The sequence below is a fragment of the Tenrec ecaudatus genome, chromosome 10, assembly GCF_050624435.1.
Source record: "Tenrec ecaudatus isolate mTenEca1 chromosome 10, mTenEca1.hap1, whole genome shotgun sequence".
NCBI lineage: Eukaryota > Metazoa > Chordata > Mammalia > Afrosoricida > Tenrecidae > Tenrec > Tenrec ecaudatus.
The window spans coordinates 65,757,061-65,777,582 of NC_134539.1; positions in this window are offsets into that span (position 1 = coordinate 65,757,061).

Below are 20,522 nucleotides of genomic sequence, written 5' to 3' on the forward strand. Positions count from 1 at the left end.
TGACCTTGCTTCATCTTAACAAGATCACTTGAATCTGGGCGCTGTGATTTCAGTTAGGTGTCTGGAGTCAATTAACCTGCCCAATCTAGCATGTTGACCCAGGGCCTTTTGACCCTAAAGCTGTGCCCCTGTCCTCAGAGGACTGTGCCACACATAACACCTTGTAGCCTCTAAATAGTTGCTGCAGGATTTGGGCATAAAAATAATAGGTTCAAAATATTTTGAAATTTACCTACTCTTTTTCATAAAAGAGCATTTGAATATGTGAAAAATCTCTATAAGGAAAAATAGAACTCAACACACTTATTTATAGAAAAAATAGAATGTAGTTAACACAAACTTTTACATATTTGTAGAATATTTGAGGATTTTCTATGTGTCTTACCTCTTTGATCCTATTAATTCTCCACTAACAGACTTGCATGTGTGGTAGGAAGATTTATTGAGGCCAAGAGCCCCAGTTCTATCCCCAGCACAACCTTCTCAGGTTGTCTGATCCTCTCTCCTGCTTCTATTCTTATTTTACCGGGTTCATACTCAAGAAAATGTCTAGTCAGAAACAACTGCAGCGGTTTTATTTATTTATTTCTGATTCATGTTTATCTTCCGTGTCTTATCAGTGGACACTTTCCTTTCATGTAAAATCCAGGAATTTTGTTAATCAACTGTTTTGTTAATGCAAGTGTTTGCTTTGTGTCTTTTTAAAACTGCAGTGGTTTTAGTAGAATTACTATGGCTCTCCCTTGGATCATGGCATTTCTACACAATGACAAACTCTTGAGTAGATCGCCCTGGTAGCAAGTAAAAGGAGACCAAAACTTCCAAGTCTTCTCTTAACCTTTTCTGTACCATGCTATTACCCAGTCACTGTATCATAAAATATTTTCACTTATTTATTTGAAGCGCTGGATTTTTCCATTTTAATTTTCATATATTGACTCTTTACCACACTGGGGAATGTTTTATGAACTGCTTTTTAAACAGATGTAGTCAAAGTATATGTAACAAAACATTTGACATTTCAACCATCAGCACACGTACAACTCAGTGATATTATTATGTTTGTTCATCATATTTTTAACTGTCACCCTTACTCATTCCCAAATTTTCCCATCATACTTAACAGAAGCTCAGTTTCCTAAGCACTGTGCCCCTCTCTCCTGCTCCCGCCCAGCCACCCCTGCTAACCACTAATCAACGTTGTCCTCTATGTACATGCCTACTCTAAATCTTTCCTATCACTGGGATCATACAAGATATTCCTTTTTGACTGACCTATTACACTATGCATGGCTTTCTGGTATGTGTCCCACCGTGGATCACGACGGATTCCTTACTGTGGTGTAATCAATGTACTAGTCTCTAGGTTAGTGCCTACAGACGGACACTTAGGCTCTGTTCTACTTCTGCCACATTGGATAAAATGCTTCCTCTTTAGGAAACTTTTGTGTTTGTTTTCTTTTTTAAAAACAGTTTTATCGGGATACAATCCATATATCATACAATTCAATCATATCAAGAGGAGTTTTGCAATAATTACCAAAATTAGTTTCAGAACATTTACTTTTTTTCTTGCACTGTTTCTTATTAGCTTCTCATTTCCCCCAAGCTCCCCTGTCATACCCATTAGAAACCATCGATCCACGTACTGTCTCTTCTGTAGAGTCACTCATCCAGGATCTCATACTGGGAAGAACATGACAAAAATGACAACCAGAGGAGAAGAAAGGTAACAACAAAAACACAGTAGAGAAAACCTCAGTTGAAAAGAAAGCAGAAAATAAAAACTAGAACTGAAAAATGTGTCTACAGGGAGATCAACTGATAAGGTGTTAAACTTTACTTAACTACAGATACCGTAACCCCCTTTCCAGTACACCCTCCCGCTATCTTCGTGACAGCGAGGCTATTCACGGACTTGGTCTATGTTCAGAGGGATTCCCCTTAGGCTTAATTCGTGTGTTTCCCCTTCCTTGTTTATTTGCTTTTCTTTCAAACCATTTTAGTAGAATCCAATCCAAACATCAGACCATTCCACAGTCCAGTCATCCCAAGCAGTATTGTACAATCGCTACCCAATCAGTTTCAAACCATTTTCTTACTTCTTGCACTCCTTGATATCAGCTTCCTTTTACCCTCCACCCTCACCTCCTCTGCCAGACCCCCCAGGAGCCCTATTCTCATTACTGTCTTTAGAGAGTCATCATCCTGGGTTTTATGTGCTAAAAAGCATAGAAAATACATAACAGAGAGTCAGGAAGATTACCAACAACGACAAACTGCAACAGCAATAAACCTCAACATGGGGAAAACAGAGACAATATTAAAAAACTGATCAAGCACAATGTGCATCAAAAGGGAGATCATAGGAGGTTTCTACCTTCCAGGTCAGATTATAGCTGTCTGTCTAATATTTTCTGATAGCCAGGTATTCTCACCCCTCAATTATGGTTTGAAGTAAATCACTAGAGGCTTAGTGCTTGTGTAAATCCTGCATGTGTATTTTGGGCTTCCACTGTCACCCATAGCTTTGTGCACACAAGAATCCCACAATTTAAGTTCTCAAACTGCTTCCTCTTTTGGGTTTGGATTATATAATTTACAATCTTTGGATCACGGATGTTGGTGTGCTTCTTCCATGTGGGCTTAGTTGACATCTCACTTAGATAGCGCTTGTTCAAAATCAAGCCTTGAAGAGATCAGGTGCCATTCCTTCTGAGAGCCGGGCATCATCTACCTTGCTGTAGCACCCATATCTTCCATGTTTGCATCCTAAGAGCATGTATCAAGCAGGGTCTTGTTCTTAAATTGGAGATAGGATTCAGTGTGAGTCCTAAATCCATTTCTCAATCGATGGCATGTTTTTTTTTTAATCTGCTTCTGGCTCACCTTAGAGGCATCCTTGTTATTTCATGGTAGATAATCTTATCAATCATCTCCCTGGAGCATAAAGACCTATTTATAGTATCATTGATTAGCCCATGGCAATTGTTTTAAAACACTTTTGAGAAAGGGAGATGGAGTCAGTGTAGGCTAACTGCAAATCACAACACGGATTATTCCATTGTATAGAATAAATCCTTACATGACTGAACACTAAACAGATAATGGGAGTTGGTGGTCAGGTAAAACTTATAATAATATTCACTGATAATGTCAGACAGAAGTCTGCCAGAATAATGCACATCTGAATACAACAATTATTGCATTGAAGGACAAAGCAAATGTTTATTCACCTGGTAGCCTATGGCTGCCCTGAACTAGGGCCTTTAGATTGGTCCCAATTTTCTCAGTGTTGATCCTGATAGCTTTGGGTTTTACATTTAGGTCTCTGGTCCACCTTGACTTCATTTTTGTATTGGGGTGAGGTATGGGTCCTGCTTCATTCTTCTGCAGATGGATATCCCGGTGTTTCCAGCACCATTTGTTTAAGAGAGCATCCCCTACCCATTTAATATGTATTGGAACTTGGTTGAAAACCAGTTATCGGTAGGCGGATGCTATTATTTGGGGTTTTGTGTCCTGTTCCATTGGTCTGTACATCTATCATTATACCAGTACCAGGCTGTTTTGACAACTGTGGCTGTGTCGTAGGTTGTGAGGTCAGGTAGTGCAAGGCCACCTACTTAGTTTTACTTTTTGAAAAGTTCGTTGCCTATCCTGGGCTTCTCCCCTCTCCATATGAAATTGGTAATTAGTTTTCCCATTTACATAAAAAAATGAAGTTGGGATTTGGATCAGGATTGTGTTGAATTAGATTGCTTTAGGAGTGCTGACATTTTCACCATATTGAGTCCCCTTATCCATGAGCACAGGCTATTCTATGTAGGTGGTCTCTTTTGGTTCCTTGTATTAACATTAAGAAATTTTCTTTGTACAGGCCTTTGTTTCTTTAGTTGGGTTTATTACTAGGTATTTGAACTTTCGTGTGGCTATTGTACATGGCATAGTTTTCACGATGTATATTTCAGATCTCTTAGGAAATCTATTTCAATTAAAATTATATGTAAGTGATTATACTTATTATAAAAGTGAAATTAAAGCAATAGAGGGAGTAAAACCAACATGAATTACCTTTTCTATCCTGATCCCCTTTCCCCCTTAGAGATCACCCATGGTTAGCAACTTGACATGTTTCTCTTTCAAGACTTAAAAAATTCATTTTGTGAATAGTTTTTTAAAAGTCATATGGGATTGCTAATAATTGTGAACCATCACAGTACATAGCGTTTTGACACCACCTGAGCTTATACACACTGCCACAGAGGCAGAGTGATATAATTTAAAATGTGTTTCTTTCACGTAGACTACACTACTTGAAGCAAACTGCTTTTTAAGGCAGATAGATATTAAGTATTATTATATAAAATAAATCCTTTGTCTCAAAACCAGAATCATTATCTTAAGAACAGTATAATCCTATTACTTTTTTCACCATTAAAGCTTAACTATAATGTCAACATGTTAAATATCACAAAATATCTGTGACTTATTTTGGGGATATTGAGCTTTGAAAAAACCAGGAGCCTCCAGAAATGGGTTTGGTCTCTGTGTGGCTTTGTTTGGGGAAAAATTGTGGGACTGTGCTCTTGTTCATCCTATTAGAAATTAGGCATGTGACCTGGGCATATCACATAGCATGGCTTCTCGGGTTTCGTCTTTAAAATTGGAGTTTGATTCATGAAGGCCTCATTTGATTGTGTGGCCAGGACACTACTCTCCCTGCCCAACCTCTCCTCTCCCCCCAGCACACACGTACACACACCTCTTCCTGTATGTTTGTGGCCTGTCCCTCTGTGCCTTTACCATAACTTAGGGTGCTCCTTGAAGAAGACAGTGTAAGTGCCTATACACTGCAGTTTATATGTGAGAGTGTGTACATGGTGCAGTCAGGGGAAGGGAGGCATTATGGACAACACCTTCAGCCTGTACAGCAAAACCAACTGCTCGCTGCTGTAGTTCCTCGCTGTATCGTCTTTAACATATTTTAGAGTCCAAGAATACCTAAGGATCTTTACAGATTTGACAGCTTAGACAACTTCTGTCTCTTCATCTATAAAGCACGAAGGACATTTGTTAAAAATTATGACATTTTATTGAGGAGCTGATACCAAGGGCTCAAGTAGAAGGCAAATGGTTTGAGAAAGATGATGGCAATAAATGTACAAATGTGCTTGACACAACGGATGTATGTATGCATGTATGGATTGTGATAAGAGCTGTATGCGCCCCCAATAAAATGATATAAAAATGATGACATTTTATTGTATTTTGGTGAAAGTTTACCCAACTTCCTAGATTCCCATTTAATAATGTCAACCCAATTTGTCTAGTGGCATCGGTTCCATTTACCTCATGTGCCAGCTTTCTATGGTTGTCCCGTTTGTACCCGTCTAGTTCCTCGGCCCCCTATCTTCTCATTTTATGCATTTGACTATATGTTGACTGTTTGGTCTCATTATATATAATTTTTAAAAGAAACTAAGTATTCACAGAGGTTAGCATGTATTTTAAGAGCCAATCTATTATTTTAGCTCGTGTTAATACATCTGATTACAATTTTAAAGACTATCTAGGGTGATAGTCTTGGAGGGTATTCCAGTCTTAACTGAGCCAGTAAGTCTGGGCATTAAAAAAAATAATTATTCTGGATTAGGTGAGGGCTTGCAATTTATGTTCAGTAATTCAAACACATTCTGATTCAACTCATCCATTGCATTCCCTCAATGTACTATCACTTATCCCACTTCCTCTCCGAGTCTCCTGTGCCAATTCTTCCTTCTTTCCTAACCCTTTGAACTTTGTCCCTGGGTAAACACTGTCTTTTAAAAATCCTAAATGGCTGGTCATTCTGACGCTGATGTGAATCTAGTTCCATAATGTGGTAGTTTCATAATCTGGTGTCAATTTGAGATTATTAAGAGAAAAAGGGTTGGAGTTTATCCTGTCAATCAGGTTGCAGCTTGATGACCTAGTATGGAGGCATGATGGAGCTAAGTAGTTCACTGGAGGCCAGACCCACACTCTCTACGTCATCTTCTTGCTGATGGAGCTAGAGTGCTGGAGCTGGAGGAGCCACGTGGAGATCCCTGCCAGTAGGAGTCACATGGAGATCCCTGCCAGCGCTGAGATACTTCCACTGCCACTGGATCCACAACACTTTCCACCCACTGGCCTGTGATCTTCCTGCATTCAGCACCGTTTCATGAGCTGTGTGAGTCTGAAGAGGAATTTATAGACTGGTATTGGATGTCTGGGCTAATATTGGACTTACGGACCTGATCGAGAGAGGACTGGGGTGTTTTCTCAATATACAATTGCCGGTCAACAATAAGGTCAGTCTCTTATGGTTTTGAGTTTGTTTCACATTTTTCTCCTATTTCATCCATGACCTTCTAATGTGATCCTTTTCAGAGCAATTGGTAATGGTTCCTCTGGATAGCTGGACTCATAAAAACATTGAGTTCTGGAACCATCTATGGTGTTCCTGATCAGTGCAGTCAGTAGTGATGGCTAGGCACCACGTAGTTCTCATGGTCTCTGGGTGGGTGAGGTAGTGGTTCAACTGGATTTCTGGTCCTGTGGACTAGTTTCTTCACTGTGCCTTTGTTTTCCATCTGTCTCTTTTGCTCCGATGGGTGCATTCATCCGTCCCCAGTGCCACCAGGTCCGTTTGCACTGACAGTGACCTTACAGTGCACGGCAGAACTCCTCCTGTGGTTTCCTGAGACGGTAAATCATTACCGGAGATGAAGGTTTCATTTTGCTTTCCCCAGAGAACGGCTGCTGATGTCTAACTGCTGACCCGTAGTTAGTAGCTAAATACATAACTCTATGTGGAGAGACCAATTCGTGGATTGTAAATGGCCTCTCTCAAGCTTTTAAGACCCCACGCGGTACTCACCAAATGGGAGTGTAGAACAGAAACTTTGTAGACTGAGATGTCCCACGAGACTTTGGCCCTAAGCTTTCAGACGCTGTAGACCAGTTCCTCGATATACTTGCTTAAGTTTAGAAGTATCAGTGTTAGTGCCCTGTGTATCCTTTATTGTATATGTGTATGCCTACACACATCTGCATACAGATATATTTGTATGCATTGACCACATGCCACTTACATGCACTGACCACATGTACCTGCACTTCTATTTATATACTGTTGATGCTCATTCGATAACTTCAAAATCACTCCCCACCACCGAAATTCTGTACAAAGCAATTATTTATTCATCCCTTTTTAAAAAGATATCTATGCCATGCTTTATATGCAGGCAGCTTGATGTTTCTTTCCTAATTACCCGCTGAAGTTTGCCTATTTCAGTGCTATTTTCTCACACAAAGCTCCGAAACATCCCAAATGGCATGACATTGCTCAACTTGCAAAATTATCCAATGTATTAAAATAATGTGTGCCTCTTTTATTAACTGAAAGTCATTTTACCCACAAGCGAGGATAATTGGAGGCATTTCACAAGAGAAAGAATGACAGCTTATGCCACCTTGCCCTGCTGTTGAAAAATTAAACCCTCCAGCACATGTGAAAGTCAGATTGCTCCCAGAAACAGATCATTAGGTCTGGGAACTGTCCATGCCGCTAGTTCCCACTTCTGTCAAATCACTGCCTTTCATCAGCACATGGAGAAATGAATCAGCAATCGTGACTCCAAATGAGAAGTTTGAAAATATGCCTTACAAAATGGGCAACATTTTCCTGGTGTGTTTATTTGTGGTAGACTGGGTAATAGCCCTTACAGCTATTCAGGTCCCAGTCTCTGGGCCCTTTGAATGTTACCTTCTCTGACCAAAGGATTTTGGAAAGGTGATCAAGTTATATGTCTTGAGATGGGGACACTATCCTAAAGAATCAAAAACTCCCTGCCAATGAGTTGATTCTGGTCCATAGCAGCGCTATACAGGGCTTCTAAGATTGCAAATCTTTACAGGAGCAGCGAGTCTCATCTATCTCACTTAGAGATGGTTTTGAACCATTGACCTCAACAACAGCCCAATGTCTAACCTACAGTGCCACCATGCAAGCTCTAACTGTAATCCCCATATCTTTGTGAGGCAGGAAGGGATTTTATGGAGTTAGGAGTAGTGAGGAAATGCCAGAAGCCTCTGGCTGTTGGAAGAGGTAATTCCTGAATTCTCTCTCGGAGCATCCAAAGGGACACATCCTGCTGATATCTTGATGTTAGTCATCTAAAGCCAATTCCGGACTTCTGAGCGGAAAGGGAATACTTTACGTTCCTTGAAGCTAATGCATTGTTAGGAATTTGTTACAGCAGGAACAAGAAGCTAATCAATTATTATTTATGCTATTTAAAAATAACTTTTGGTTTTAGGAGAAGAAATAATAGTAATTCCATGCAAAGATAAAAAGTAGTCTGAGCCCTGCTATCAAAAGATATAGCGTCTAGGGTCTTAAAGACTTGAAGGTAAACAAGCGGCCATCTAGCTCAGAAAGAAGCACACCAGCCTGTGTGATCATGAGGTATTGATGGGATCAGGTATCAGGCATCAAAGAACAAAAAAATCATATCATTGTGAATGGGGAAGAGTGTGGAGTGGAGACCGAAAGCCCATCTGTAGGGAACTGGACATCCCCTTATGGAAGGGTCGCAGGGAGAAGAGCCAGTCAGGGTGCAGTATAGCAATGATGAAACATACAACTTTCCTCTAGTTCCTAAATGCTCCCTTCCCTGCCCCCACTATCATGATCACAATTCTACCTTATAAATCTGGCTAGATCAGAGTATATACACTGGTATAGATAGGAACTGGAAACACAGGGAATCCAGGATGGATGATCCCTTCAGGATCAGTGGTGAGAGTGTCAATAGCAGGAGGGTGGAGGGAGGGTGGGTTGGAAAGGGGGAACACATTACAGGGATCTATATATAACCTCCTCCCTGGGGGATGGACAACAGAAAAATGGGTGAAGGGAGACGTTGGACAGGGCACGATATGACAAAATAATAATTTATAAATTATCAAGGGTTCATGAGGGAGGGGGGAAGGGGGAGCAGGGATGGAGGGGAAAAAAATGAGGACCTGATGCCAGGGCCTTAAGTGGAGAGCAAATGTTTTGAAATGATGAGGGCAATGAATGTACAAATGTGCTTTACACAACTGATGTATGTATGGATTGTGATAAGAGTTATGAGCCCCCAATAAAATGATTTTAAAAAATAATATGAGTACCTCCACAAAAAGGAAAAAATTTATTCCATAGTTCATATTAGTAAGCATAGTAAGCATGCTTGGATTATTGTTTCCAGCAGAACTGGCTTTGCTGATCGTGTCTCCAGCCAGATTACAGGTTAGCATGGAAATAGCAGGTTATCAGATGGGCCTTGAACATGTCGAAACTGTCTGCAGAATCCAAATGTCCCAGAAATTCTTTCTCTCACCTAATTAACACTTACCTAATGAGCTTCAATGTCAAGGCATTTGACTTAAGTTTGAACTCTGTGATGGATGACTAAACTCTCCACAGGCTCTTGCAGGGACAAATACGAAAGAAAACAACGTTTGAAATGTTTTCTAGGTTTAAATAGCTTGTTCCACCAAGTGGTTTATAATGTAAAGTTATGTGATAGCTACATGAGGATACATGAGGAGAACACTCGATTGTCTTCCTATTCAGTTTTCCATGAACTTTTGGAAGCTTCCTTGTCTTCCATAAAGAGTCCCCGGACAGTACAGAAAGTTAACATGTTCAGCTGTTAATTGAAAGGCAGATGGCTTCAGTTTACCTGGATTCCTTTCAGAAGAAAAGCCTGGTGATGTACTTCTGAAAAATGGGCCACTCAAAATCCCACTGGGCACAGATCCACTTAAACATAAAAGAACACTAACTGCATGGTTGCAGTTTTTTGTTATGCTTTATTTTGCTTATATGTATATATGCAAAAAAACCCTTTCCAATCTCAGAGTGGAAACATGAGGAAAAATTCTGTTTCAGAGACTACAGAGACTGGTTCTGTGTGCAGGCAGGTTGATACTCATAGCTGGGCTTTCATGACCTGGGGAAGCTGCCTCACAGGTGGCTGAGGCTGCAGTCATTACAGGGGCAGGTCATCATGTTTCATCTTCCATAGATTTCCTGGCCTGACCGTGTTAGCAGTCAAGTTCTTCAATCACGGCATTCGCAGGACTTCTTTTGAAGAGTCTTGTGGTTATGTGTCATTTACTTGGATCTGACTCCTAATGACACGATTAACAGCAGAAAAAAAAACTTTACCCAGTCCTGCACCACCTTCAGAATTGTTTTAATAATTGAGCCTATTGTGGTAGCCACTGTGTCGATCTACCTCGTTGAGGCTCTTCTTCCTTTATTGAGCTTGGTGTCCATCTCTTGGTATTGGTCTCTCCGGACAATGGTAGGTCCAAAGTATACGAAGCAAGGTCTCAACACCCTCATTTTTAATCAGTTGAAAAATTACTTTTTACTGTTCTACTTCCAGCACAGGCTTGCTCTTCTTTTGGAAGGCCTTGAAACATGTAACATTCTTAACCAAGATCATAATTTGAAGACATCAATTCTTTTTAGATCTTTCTACAGCTTTCAACGCACGTGAGACGATCACAAACCCCATGTGTTGGAACAGGTACGCCCTACTCTTCAAAGTACCATCTTTGCTTCTCAGCACTTTAAAAACACCCTTTAGAACAGATCGATCCAACGCAATACGCTGTTTGATTTCTTGATCATTGCTTCCATGGGAATTGCTTGTGGGCCAAAGTAAAATGAAATCATTGACAATATTCACCTCTTCTCTTGTATTGTGATGTTGCTTACTGGTTAGTTCTGAGGATTTTTGTTCTTTTATGTTGATGTATAGCTCATACTGAAGGCTCTATGTAATTTTTTATTTTCGTCAATGTGTGCTTCAAGTTCTCTTTACTTTCAGCCAGCAAGGTGTGTCATCTGCATATTGCAGGCTGTTAATGAATCATCCTGCCATCCTAAAGAAGTGATTTATTCATGTAGGCCAGCTTCTCAATTACTTCTCAGCATACAGATTGAATAAGTGTGGTGAAAGACACAACCTTCAAGCACACACAACTTCCTTTATTTTGAAACATGGAGACTTCTGTATTCTGCTCATAGCACTGTCACCTGGCCTGCGTTCAGATTTGCCGTGAGCACAAGTAAGTGTTGGGCAATGCCTACGCTTCTCAGGGCTATCTATAGTTTCCAATAATCCGCTCACTCCATTGCCTTTGTGTAGTGATGAACTAAAACACAAGAAAACACTCTCCTGGTATTCTCTGCTTTCAACCAGGAATAACACCAGCATCTAGTTGGCATCAGCAATGATATCCTTGGTTCCACACCCTCTCTTAATATAACGCCTGCATTTTTAATTTCAGGAGAATGTGTTGTTTTTTTTCTTTACTTTCATAGTTATCAATATATATTAATATATACATTTTAATTGTTACAAAATGTCACGCTCGGCGTTAGAGGGTTAAAGCCTGCTTGAACATCTGGCAGATCCCTGTTGATCCACTGCTGCAATCATTTAAAAATTATTCTAAGTCCATTTTAAATGTTTAATAACCACGTGTGGGTACAGACTACTCTATTGAGCAGCACAACATGGAACATTGATATTCCAGAAAGTTTTATAGGGTAGCACCAGCTTAGATTGTTAATTTAAACAAACAAACAAACAAACAAAAACTCCCGCCCATATCCTTCTTCAAAGGTTTAGCCCTATTTGCCGCTTTCTCAAAGCATAACCCCAAATTAAAATCTCATCACCAGCTTAGGTTGCTCCGTTTCTCCTTGAGCAGAGATATATGCCGCAGTGCGCATGCCACGAGCACTCAGATTAAACTTGCGACCTTCGCGGTGGCTTTTGCAATGAACTCCCTCATCGCCAAGGCCTTACCCAAGAGGGAGCACCAGCTGGCTTTGAAGGATGTGAAAGGTGAAGTTGTGATTTCTGGAACTTCTTAAAAGTCCAAGCATCTTTGGTTGTACAACGGGTCTCTACTCACAAGGTGCAAACCCACCAGCTGCTCTGTAGGAGAAAGACGGTTTCTGCTCCCGTAAAGATTCACAGTCACAGAAATTCTCCGGGCAGTCTGCTCTGCCCTACAGGATCTCTATAAGTTGAAATGGACTCAGTTGCCACTGAGTGGTTTGGACTTCTTCTTTTCTTTTTGGTGATGGTGGTATTACAATTCCACCAAAGCACTAAGGTCAAGTTTATGTGACAATGTAGGTAAAGCTCTTGTTCTCTAAGCAGCTGTTGGATTGAGTTTTGGAACGCGTATCCCAAACAGCTAGTCATAAGTAAGAAAGATGTTCAAACTCTCAGAGAAATTTAGTTTGAGAATGATAAATGTTCTCATCAGGGGCAATTGCTACTTTAGTCAAATGAGACCCAAGGAGCCTAAGGGCACAGAGACACTAAAGAAATTTGTGAGACAACTGTTTTCATCAATAAATATGTATTTGACCAACTAAGAGCCAGACACTATGCTACTTGCTTGGAGGATACAAAGAAACAGGATGTGGTCCCCATCCATTGGAGACATTAAAATAATCAATCGCGGCAACCATACCTCTTTATGGTGCACTTATTCCATCCCCAAAACTATGCTGAATATTCTGTACATTCTTTCAGTTTAGGCTCTTCACAATGAAAGAGGTAAATTAAGTGGGCCCGTGTCAGAGCAGAGATTAAATAGGTGCTAATGGGATACATAGAATACCAACTGCTCCTTTGTTTCAGGGTGATGCTAGGAAATCAAGGAAACAGATTTTCTTAGTCAGAGTGGAGCCACGTCAGAAGCTACTTTAGTTTTATATTCTACGGTATTTCAGGACCCGTGTTTGCACTTGTCCAAACTGCTATTCCCCTTCATCTTTCATAGGCAGAGTTAGTGCTAGACAGGAGATGACTGAACTAGAGAAGTTCAATGATCTTTTAAGGTAGTCGGGATGCATAATAGCACCCTTGTTCCATGTCTTTTTTTCCGGACATTTAGAATTATGGAGTTCCATCAGAGTAGAGCAGGGGTCTTCAATGAAGACCATCTGGCTAGTGACATGGCCAGAAATGGATGTGTACATGCTAGTCCAGGTTGAGGAAGAAAGGTTTCAATGTTTCGTTTAGTTGCTAATGGCAATGTCGTTGTCACAATGGCACTGGTGCACAATATGTCTGTTCCTGATGAGCCCATGGAAGCTAGGTGAGGAGTCTCATTAAAATAAAACACCTGTTGCCACGGAGTGAATTCTGACTCACAGAAAACCCATCAAACAGAGCAGAATTTCCCCTTAGGGTTTCCTATGATCTTAAAAAAATCGTTTTATTGAGGGCTCTTACAGCTCTTATAACATTGCACAAATCAATTGTATTAAGCATATTTGTACATATGTTACCACCATTTCCAAAACATTTCCTACTTGAGCCCTTGGTACAAGCTCCTCTTTTTCCCCTACCTCCCCCCACTCTCCCATCCTGTAATCTTTAGGGAAGCAGCTTGCAACATTTTCTCCTTAGGACTGGTTGGCAGTTTTTTGTTTTGTATTTTTCAACAGTTTTATCGGTACATAATTTACATATCATACAATTGAGTAGTTCACTTTTATCAAGGGCAATTGTACAATCACCATCACATCTATCTTAGAGTATTCTACCCACCCTGCAAAATGGTTAAATCACCTTTAACATGAGTGGTGCAATCATGATCAGTTCTAGTGCTCCCTCCCCCCTCCTGCATTTATTATTTACTCCTGAAATCTCCTTTCCCTTCCTGTGGCCTATCCCCACCCCTGCATTCCCTTGAACTCCTTGTATTAGTTATTATCATTTACATCCATTCTTCCTGGCCTTCACCTGGGAAACCCAACAGGAAACAATGAAAAACAAATCGCACAAAAGTGGCAAGGATAAGATTAACAGAAATAATGCGTGAGATGGAGAATATTAAAATTTTTGAAATTTTGAATATTAAAAAAGCCAAGGAAGAAATTTCTGTCATGGAACAACTAAGAGATGCTTGCAACCAGAAAGAAATTCAGATCCTGACTACAGGGGGGTCAAGTGGTCAAGTATATTTGATCCAGCATCATCAAGATTACAATGGTCTCTGCCTGATAGTAAGGTTGTTCAGACCCTTGCCTTTGGCTAGAGTGGATCCGCCAGCAGCTTGGTCTGACTAGGAACTCTGCAGATGGGTTTTAGGCTCCCACTGTCCTCCATAATCTTCTAAAAATTAGGTGTTCATAATTTTAACTCTGATACTTTTCTCTTCACAACAGTTGATTTTTCTAGTTGTTGCCTTTGGATCACAAAGATGCTTCTTATGTGTGAACTTAGTTGACTGCTCACTTAAATGGCTGTGTGTTTGAATACAAGCCTTTAAGACCCCAAGACACTATTCCAATTGATAGCTAGGCACCATCTACTTCTTTCACCACACTTTGCTTTAGCACCTGTATCTTCAGTGATCATTTCATGAAGGCAAGTATTGAGCAGGGCCATGATATAAGAACTAATTGTTCTTAAGTTGGAAGTAGGATTTAGTTTGATCCCAGAACTCATTCCTGGCTCTATGCTTCTAAAAAATCGCTCTAACTTGGGAATTAATACATATGTCACATCATTCCATAGTTCAATCATGTCAAACATAATTGTACATTTGCTTCCATAATAAGTCTCCAAACATACTTTTCCTTTCTGAGTTTTGGTTGGTAGTTTAGAACTACTAACATTTCAGTCAGCAACCAAGTCCTTCCCCAATGCACCAGCAGGACTCCTGAGAAACTGTATAACACACATTAATTTAATAAAGTTTCTAGTATAGTGAGCTGTAAAGAAATTGGTAGAATTTGATTGAACTCAATGCTTTCTAAATTTATTTAGTGAGGCATGAAGAGAGAAATATTGCCTGTAGTATTTAGCCTAAGCATCTTGTGAATTGATAGCAGAGCATATTAGAATACCGGTTTGAGAAATGCCAGAGAGATCTAGATTTTTACAGATTTCCTGACATCTATTCCCACAATATTAAAATAAGGCAAGAAATATTGTTACTAGGATTCCATTTCATATATGCAAATAGCCTCATGAATACATTTGTCTTAGTCTCTTGATGGTGCATTAAAAAAAAAAGATCCTTTTGAAACCAATTGAAATATTTCAACAAGCTGATGAAGCACTGGAAGCACTTACTCATCTAGGCCAGAAACTTTGGAAGACAGCTGCTTGACCAACTGACTGGAAGAGACCTATATTTGTACCCATTTCAAAGAAAGGTGACCTATCAGAATGTTCAAATTATAGAACCATATCATTGATATCACATGCAAGTAAAATTTTGCTGAAGATCATCTAACAAAGGCTGTCCATTGGCAGGGAGCTGCCAAAGGTTCAGGCTGGATTCAGAAGTGGAACAATGGATATCATTGCTTATGTCAGATGGATCATGGCTGAACCAGAGAGTATCAGAAAGATGCTTACTGCGTTTTGTTGACTATGTCAAGTCATTCATCTTTGTGGATCCTAACAAACTATGGGTAACCTTGAGAAGAATGAGAATTCCAGGACACTTCATTGTGCTCATTTGGACCGTGTACATGGATCTAGAGCAAGTTATATCATTGAGAATGAGGGGCAGTGCGGAGTGGGGACCCAAAGCCCATCTGTAGACAACTGGACATCCCCCTGAAGTATGGAATATAACTCACTGTAAAGAAGACCAAAGTCCTCACCCCTGCACCAATAAATAACATCATGATAAATGGAGAAAAAGTTGAAGTTGTCAAGGATTTTGTTTTTTTCTAGGCAATGGCAGTTCTAATGGTGTCCACTTGGCCTTTCCTTCAAAATAGCCCTTATTTCACATTTCAGGGATCCAATATGGGGGTTCTGCCAGTTACTAAGTATGCCTATTCCAATGATGCATTCTGGAACTGGGGACATAACGATAGGATGGGCTCAGGGGCCCAGTGGACCCACAGTGAGAAGTGCCTGAGCTAAAACTCCATTGATAACTTGACCTCCATAAGTTCCCTCTCTGAATGGTGGGCTTTGAAACACTGTGAGTCTCCTGGAATTAGTGTCAGTTCTGAGCCAGTGTCCAGTAATCTCTGAAAAATAATCTCCTTGCCCCCAGTGAACAGTAGTGTAGCTTGCAAATTGAGGCACAGAGCAAGCAAGGCAGCCACACACTGGTCTGATCGTCAAAGTTTAATAACATTTTGATTTCTCTCAATTCTATTGGAAGTTCAACAGTCTTTAAAAAACAAATAAAACTAACAATGAATTTTCATTCATGTTATATTTCTAAAAATATAGGAAGTGAATCACTAAAGTGTCCAAGTCATAAATTTGTTTTGTAATTCAAACACTTTCCAATTTTTTACACTTTATAATTTCAAAGAAAGATCAAATAAAATTGCTAGCTGATATATAATTTTATAAACTGTTGGCCAGAGCATTGGTGAATTTTTGCTTTATAACCAGGAGAGAATTCAAAAAGTCAAGAGATGCATTTTTTAAGGAAAACAAAAGTCCATTCTATCATTCTATTAATTTATGTGAACATGCTTATTAATGTGGCCCCTTTCTTTATTTCATCCACAGATACCTTTTTTTTCTGCTTGAGGAAAAACATCTGATTTATGGCATCGGTGACTGTTGTGTTAGGATTTTACTGACTAGAAAAGTGGGTGATGGCTTGAAGGACTGCCAGTGTATTAGCTGTCTTATGTAAGTGGGTTGCACTGAGCCATTTGTAGTGCTCTATAATTAGCTGTTTATTTCTTATGCTATACATATCTATTTATATAAATATAAATAAAGTTATAAATGTGCTACTTTTGTTTCTCTAGGGAACCCTGTCTAACATCATACTACATTTTATTATCCATCCATCAATGGGTGAGCATTTGAGTTAACAATGTGGTCATTCTGAATAATGCTGTTATGAGTTTTTAAATATAGTTTTGTGTGTACGTATATGTGTGCACATATGAATGTTTTCTCTGGACCCGGGTGTCGCTGTACTCACAGTCTAAGAATGAGATAATAACACGTGGCTGGGAGCGTTGAGCATGAACCTTTCTGTGCAGGAAGAAGGGGCAGAAGCCCCATGTCATTATCTTTAGGCCTTTGCTCTGCTGGACCCAGCTCACAGAGAAGAACTCTATTTCCCAGAGGGTCAATCTGCCTGACTGTGTTCTGAAAACTAACTGGGAGAGAACTGAAGTTTTCAACATTCATTGTGTCAATTTATATCTATGCCTCATTTGTATGTTATAGCTTCACCCTCAATTATGTCTGGTGTCTCCCAATTCAAAAACCTTCAAGTTTATTTTCACGGGAAGTTCATGAGAGATGGGCAGTATTGATTGTATGGGGTATGGAAAGGGCTCAAGGGCGCTAGCTATTCTTAAATAAGTTTATCTCTGGCTTTTAATGGCACCATCAAGTCTTGCTCCAGAAATGCCTAGGTAGTCAATGCCTGAACTTCTGAAGAGTTCTTGCTGGGGGTTGGGGTGAGGTGGAGGTGGGAGTGGTTGGAGGGGGTGCAGAGAGCATAGGAGGCTATTGTTTTAATTTTGTCTTTCCCCATTGTCAGCTTAGGATTCAGCTTTCTTAGCTTTATTCATCTGCTTTCCAGATCCTCAATTTTTGTGGCAATTGTTCTCTCATTTTTCTTTCTTGTGGTTGTGTACCTTAGAAATACTCTTGTAGAAATTTTAGGGGACCTTAGAAGAGAGTAAAATTAAATGCATATTTTTAATCCATCTTTTTATGATATATATTTAAAAGGTTTTTTTGCATATTGTTGAAGATACTTAGAGGGTTTTTCTCCATTCTTTCTTCAGTGACAAAACCAAACCTTCCTTTAGGCTCCAACATTTGTTGGGGTCATCTGTAAGGGGAAGACTTAATTACTTATATTTCTAATTATTTGATTGACTTCCCTATTAAATTGGAAGATCCCCGACTTCTCTATTAAATTGGAAGACCCCTCAGTCAATAGGGATTGAATTCTACTTTTCTCTTTCTCATGGCCCGGCTCCCTGTCAGCCACAGTAAATATTTTTCTCACTTAACTGTAATATAAACAAAAACCAGCTCACTGCCACTAGGTTGATTCCATCTCGTATAGGGTGTGCATCCCATCACAAAGTTGCTGTGTCACCAGCGCTCACTCCTGACACATTTAAGGCTGAACAAAGGTGCTTTGAGGAGCTGAGGGTTTGGGAAGGAAAGAAGACCCAGGTGCTCACATCATTTACTTCCCATGAAACTCCTTGGCTCTTCCATATTCTGTGTTTGCTTCTAAAGAGATTTGTCTATTTAGGGATATTTTAAACCTTGGAATTTTATGGATGAGAACAAGTGATTGAGTCAGGGGAAAAGAAAGCAAATCTATTCTTTGCACTGATTACTCACTGTTATCATGTCAATGCTGGTGCATAGGGAGCGCCCCACCTCCCCCCGTTTCTGAGACTATAACTCTTATGGGAAAAGAAAGTCTAGTCTCTCTCCCTTGGATTTACTGCTGGTTTCGAACTGCTAACCATGGGGATTGCACTGCTAACAGATGGCTGCAAACAAGCGGAGTTAGGAATAGTTTCTGGAAGTCTCAGGGCTTAGGAACTTAGCTGCTCATCAGCTTGTGGAGCTTCTGTACAATTATAACAAAGCTCTCCATCTTTCTCAACACCATTGTTGTTCTAAAGAAGAAACTTCTTAAGTAACTGTGTCTTCTTCCCACCTTTGCTATCTATACGCAAAAAACTCACTGCCGTCAAGTCCATACCGACTCCTAGCGACCATATAGGACAGAGTAGAACTGCCCCTTTGGATTTCTGAAACTACAACTCTTCACTGGATAGAAAGCTTCATTTTTCTCCTGATCAATGGCTGATCAATGGCTATTGGCTCCTCACTGCTAACTTCATGGCTAGCAGCCCAACACATAGCCACCAGGGCTACTGCTTGAGGCACAATGGTCTGATGTCATTTCTCTTAGATCTTTGTTGTTGCAAGGCATGGTCAGGTCAATTCTGACTCCTAGCAATGCGTTGCTGTGTCCAGCAGAACAAAATCCTGTCCAGTCTTGCGCTAGCCTCACATTCAGCTAGGTTTGATCTACTATGACAATTTGTCCTAGTGAGGAGCTTCCTCTTTCTTGCCAGCCCTCTCCAGGGATTGATTTCTCCTAATAACACATCCAAGGTACGTGAGATAAGCCTCTCCATCTTGGTTTGGTTTTATCAAGTCTTTAGTCCAGGGTTATTGGAGATTAGCTCTCAAGTGGGCAAGCGAGGGATCTGTGGCTCATGAAGAGCTCAGGAGACCTAACAAAGTGCTGTTCAGTCCTGCACCTTCTTCATGCTCATTGGCATATTAAACCCTGTTAGATATTATTTTGTTCTGATCTATAGGGATTTTCATGGGCTAATTTTCAGGAGTAGAATTGCCTTGTCTTTCCTCCTAGTCTTCTTCCTAGTTGAAGCTTTCCTGAAACCTGTCTACCATGGATGCATGTGCTGGCATTTGAAATATGGATGGCACATAGCAACATGCAAATCAGCGAAGTGGGACACGCTGAGAGACAGGTGGTAGAAGTGGACAATAAGGAGCACGTAGTCTGAAAACTTCAGGCTGCTTTCATCTCTAGATCCGCTTTATTCTGCTTCTCATCTTGTTATGTATGTATGTTCACCCATTTGGGGGGGGGGGTTGTGTGCGCATGTGTGAATGCTTCTCTTTTTAAAGTTTTATAGCAAATAATTCACTTATCATACAATGCAGTAGTTCCATCCCATCATGAAGAGTCACACAATCATCACCATGACCAGCTTTACATTTTCTTCATTCTTGCGCTCATCCTGATGAGCTCCTCATTGCCCTGCAACCTCCCCTACAATGTCCCCAAGGAGCCGCTAATTAAGTTACTGTCTCTATAGATTTACCTCTCCTCTCTTGTCTGTTCCGTGTCTAGGAAGTGATTTGGCTTTGGATCTCTACTCTGCTGTGCACATGGGCTGTCTTTTGCTCTTAGCGTCTCCAGCTAGGTAGCTCATGTGACTCTGCCCTCTAGTTTAACCTTTGTTTAACTTTCTACTGTAGACTTGTCTTCCCACGTTCTTACTTGCATGTGGTAGCGGGAACACATCTTCTTGCCCAGTCAAATTCTTAGCACTGGCCACTCGGCTCCACATTTTAACCTTCCTCCTTTTTGCTACCGAGATCATTTTTGTCCTCTTCACTATCAGTCATCTGGTTAAATGTTGGGAAGGGACAATGACACAGTGCCTCCTGGGGGCATAGCATAATTCTCAAATACTCTGCAGTTAGAGTTTAAAATAGTCGGGAATGTCCACTGCCCTTGGAGAAGGTGGATGGTCTTCAAATCGCAGCCTGGACTAGAATCAGGAACAGAGCAGGACTAACGGGGGCACTGATTCAAAGGATGGACCAAGGTGATATTTGAAGCACTGCATCCCGGAACTTTGGGGTGCCTAAGTTTAA